The sequence below is a fragment of the Arachis hypogaea genome, chromosome 10 (assembly GCF_003086295.3).
Source record: "Arachis hypogaea cultivar Tifrunner chromosome 10, arahy.Tifrunner.gnm2.J5K5, whole genome shotgun sequence".
Classification (NCBI taxonomy): Eukaryota; Viridiplantae; Streptophyta; class Magnoliopsida; order Fabales; family Fabaceae; genus Arachis; species Arachis hypogaea.
This window is the reverse complement of record NC_092045.1, coordinates 81,660,170-81,664,674: the sequence shown is the minus strand read 5'-3', so window position 1 is coordinate 81,664,674 and position 4,505 is coordinate 81,660,170. Positions and strand designations below refer to the sequence as shown.

At 33.1% G+C, this 4,505-nt stretch overlaps 1 long non-coding RNA gene across 12 annotated transcripts; it reads left to right on the top strand.

Annotated features, from left to right (window-relative positions):
• The first annotated feature begins 507 nt into the window (after positions 1-507).
• Positions 508-4,304, top strand: LOC112715797 (uncharacterized). Of its 12 annotated transcripts, XR_011866681.1 has the most exons (8): positions 531-786; positions 879-934; positions 1,024-1,054; positions 1,140-1,194; positions 2,605-2,684; positions 2,809-2,946; positions 3,459-3,645; positions 3,775-4,304. It is a non-coding gene; the product is annotated as an uncharacterized lncRNA (long non-coding RNA). The 12 variants fall into 12 exon arrangements; XR_011866680.1 differs by having other exon boundaries at positions 525-786; positions 1,140-2,684; XR_003159989.3 differs by having other exon boundaries at positions 529-786; positions 879-1,054.
• Positions 4,305-4,505: the final 201 nt, after the last annotated feature.

Genomic DNA, 4,505 nt, shown 5'->3' with positions numbered 1-4,505 from the left:
AAAGTCAAATGGACTAACCCGTCAACTCGCCAATTTGTCATAAAATAGAACGAGTTAGTATTTTGAATCCATTTTAGTTAACAGGGTAGGCCGGCCCGTCATACGAATTGGACGGATCGGCCCGCTTTGCCACCCCTAATTACCGAGTCTAAAATTTAACTGGTAAAAGTTGTTATTGATAACCAACTTGGGTTGTTCGAGTGGTCAACTCACTCATCCGCTTAAGCAAGTGTCGGGAGTTCGAACCCCGCCTTGTGCATGCAGCAACCCATTGGCCAGCGACAAATCCTTAAATGGAGCTCAGATCCGCGACGGATTAGTCTTTAACCTGTCTAGTTGGGGATACCGTTTGGGTAAATAAAAAAAAAGTAGTTATCGATACTCTCTCATTAGTTTAACTACACCAAAATATTTTAAAGATATTTTAGAGATAAGATAATTATGAATCAGGTGTCATTTACACTGGAAAGTGAGTTATTTAATCCGATAAAGTGGAGATATGTGATCAAATAAACACTATCATTAGTAATCATCACCAAAATTCAACTTTTGACTAAAACTCCAACATTATCACTCCCTAAAAATACATCATCACTTCTCTCTCAAATTCTTATAATCATTACCGTCATAAAAAATTAAGAAAGAAGGAAAGAGAAAGAGAGAAACCACCATGTTCATCAAACTTCAAACTCACTCCGTGAAAGGTTTAAGGCTCAAATCAAAATTCTATTATGATTAATCTCTTTGTCTTATCCTCTTCTTTATCTTCATATAAATATCTTTAAGGTAAATTGAAGAATGACTTCTCTTCTCTTTCAATTAAGGTTTGAGCATATGCTTCCATGGAGAATGTTTCATTTATTATTTTTCTTGTTTAGGAAATCATATTTAGGAACATCAAGGAGTAAAGAAACACCACCTTCAAACTCAAAAGGTGAGAAGATTTTCCTCCCTCTCATAATTTAAAATTCTACAATATGTGCATCAAAAGTGAAGATCATGTTTGATTTCACCTTTTCAAAGATTCCATAATTACAAGTTTCAAGCTTTAAGGGTGAGTAAATCTCTTCCTTTCTCTTCCATTATGATACGGTCATAAGGACTTTCGAACTCTTAAAATTATTTTGATTGAAATATAGGAAGGAATTAGTGTTAGAAATCTTCCAAGAGATGTTTAACAAGCTTGGATTTGTGGTAAGTGTTAAGTTAGCATAATTGGCCTTTTATATGTCAAGAAACCTAAATTATGTTGTTGATTGAAACTTGATGAATTTAAATGCTTGAATGTGTAATTGATGATGTTCGAATGATATTTGAATGCCTACAATGAATGTATATGGACAAAAATAAGGACTTATGAAAGTGTTACGTTTAAGCTTATACTATTAACATTGAATTGTAAATATGAAAAGAATGATGCCTGAGAATTTTTAAGAATATGTTAATAACGTGAAAGATGAGGAAAAGATGAAAAGATATCAAAAGAAAAGGCTAAAAAATTTAAAAATATAAATTAGGGGTAAAAGAATCATTATGAAAATATAGAAACATAAAGAATGCACCCAAAATGAAAACAAGATCTAAGAAATAGAAGTGAGAAAATTATAGAGCCCAATTAAGTAATAAAGTGAAAAATGCACGTAAAAGCAGGCAAGCGAAGGTGTGTTTTCATTTTTTTTATTGTTCTGTGGATTATTTTTGGATGGGGTTTGGGTGTTCTGAACTTTAGGGTTTATTGATTTTTTGAGTTTCTAGTTCTTGCTTCGATCGGATTTGCTTTCTAATTTTGCATCTCTTTTGTTAAGGTTTGTTGATCTGCATTTTGCTTCATTGTGATTTTGTTAAATGATTCTAAACTATTGTTTTCTTGGAGTTTAAATGCAATGGTCCCTAAGATAATCAATGCCCATATCTTGTTCAACGATTGCGTTTGTACTATTTGTGTAAATGCTTCTGATGAATTGGTTTTGGTTCTACTTAGTTCTGATGGAATTCATTTTTATGCAACCCTTGATTTTGAAGTTTTGAAATCTTTGCATAATTTTGAATATTTTTCATTTTGCTTCTTTATGATTTTGCATTTTGAATTTTTTATATTTTGCATTTTTGCATTTGTGTGTGTAATTAGAGTTACAGCAGTTGTTCAAAGTGTAACTTGACCTGGTTAGATCCTAAGGTGTTGTAGCTCTTGTAAATCTCAAAAGTATAATTTTTTTTAAACTTTTTTTGTTTCTTTTGCCTACAATTGCTGAAAATATTGGAGCACTCTTTGATTACTCGCTGACAAATTTGGTTATTTTCATAGTTGATTATTCCAGTAGGAAGTATGTGAAATGCGTTTATGTAAATAATTGTGATCTATTTAATAATTGAATTTTAATATTTATAGAATAGTTTTAAATTTTATTTGGAGAAAGTTCTAAGTATAATAATCAGGGTGTTTCTGTTCTGATAAAAAAAAAACTAAGAGAAATAGAATAATGAAAAGAAAAATTGAAGTGTAACGTCAGGTGAAATTGCCTTTTTCAAGTTATCTTTAAGTAAATGGTTTTGATGAGCTGTGGTCAGGTTCTCTTGTAAATGGTCTTTTCATTTTTTGGTCAGGAGAATAGGTTGGACAAGTTATTGACAAGCTTATCGCTGCCGCTGCTAGCTACCTCTTATTCTGCTTTGTTGCTGCTGTGGTACTTAATTAATCTGCTTGCCCTTCCTACCATTTTCTGACTATTTGCCATGTCACTATGGCTCTTGGTGTTAGTTTGCTGCACAAAAATCTGTTGAAACTGCTTGTTTTATCATTTAATGTAGGTTCAGGCTGGGGCCAGGGGTATTGAGAGCATGGATTGGGCTACAATAGTTATGCAGATGTATAAATCATGGGCCCAACAACGTGGATATAATATAACTGCAACAGATGAAATGCTTGGTGACATTGTAGGAATCAAGGTTCTCCTTCTTACCATCCTTCCTGAGTCCCTTTTTAAGTTATTTTACATTTCTACATATTTCTTATGTGCTTGGATTCAGGATCAACGTGTTTTGTGTAGCTATGGTTTCTGATTTTCAAGTACTTGTATAATGAGCATTTAAGTTTCAAGCAAGATTTTCAAGTACTAATGCACAAATTTCTTCAATTAGTTATTAGAATCCTTTCTTCAAAACCCAACAACCAAGAGACAGCAAAGTCTGCGGCATAAGTAATGGCATCATCACAATCTTACCTTACACAGTTAAGGCTAGTTATCACACCACCTAACCCATCACATCATTCTCCTTGATCATCATGTGCGTCCTATGTTATATCCCCATCACCATAAAACAAAAAGGTTTTTTCAAGTATTAAGAAATCAGTTTTCAACGTATTGAATAAAGTAAACTTTAAAAAATTTTCTTTAGATCCAAATAATTGATAATTAAGATTTGATGGATGATCAATGATGGGATTTTTTCACTTTCAGAAGGAGAATTAAGAGAAGTGGCAGCAGAAAGCAGCAGAGGTTGTGTCTTTTGAGCATTTTCCTGCAGAGAGTTCTCTTGAAGCAACTATTGAGGGTAGCACCACATCAACTCCAGTGGTTAAGGATAGAAATCATGCCACTGCGACTGCCGCAGCTGCTGATTCAATCCTACTATAGAAGATACCTTGTAAGACTATTGACATTCATGTCCTTTTGCAGCTTCATAATCCATAAATAAGCCAACCACTCTACTGTTGCACTTTTTAATCATACACATGTAATTAACTCTTGTCTTACTTGTTATTGAATGGTGTAGGCTCAACGTGCACTGCGTGCTTTGAAGGGATTGGTGAGGCTACAAGCACTTGTAAGGGGACATAATGTGAGCAAGCAAGCGCAGATGACAATGCAGTGCATGCAAGCATTGCTTCGAGTTCAGGCAAGAGTAAGGGCTCAGAATCCAGTTAAATAATGAGAAGAAGCAACATCAAGCAACAATGAAGAGGGAGAGAGCTCTTGCTTATGCCTTCAACTATCAAATTGAGAGTCCTCAATTGGATTAGAACTGGTTGGAGCGTTGGCTATGCTTAAGTCGAGATTACACTAACTGGAGATGGCACGCCAGGCTCAGTTGAATGAAATGGGATAATGCAGACTGATATGGGATATGAAATTAGACCTCAATTGATTGTATTTATCCGGATGCATTTGATAACTATATTGGATATAAGTGAATGATATGGCTAATTTAGTTTAAATTCTCCAAATTTAGTTTGAATTCTATTAATATAATACTAATTTTTATTAATTAATTTTTTTTAAATAATATTTACATATTTTTGTCAATGTTTTTTATTATTTTTGGAGTGCATTAGAGTACATGTAAAAATATATATTGGATTATTTTTTTTTTAATTTCATAAGGATATAGTCACACTTTAAGAATATACTTTTTTCAGCTATTCTCTACACTTTAAAAACGTAACAAAATTGTGATTTTCTTGTAATTCTAACCACCAAACACAATATTTAGTTCTTAATCTTTAA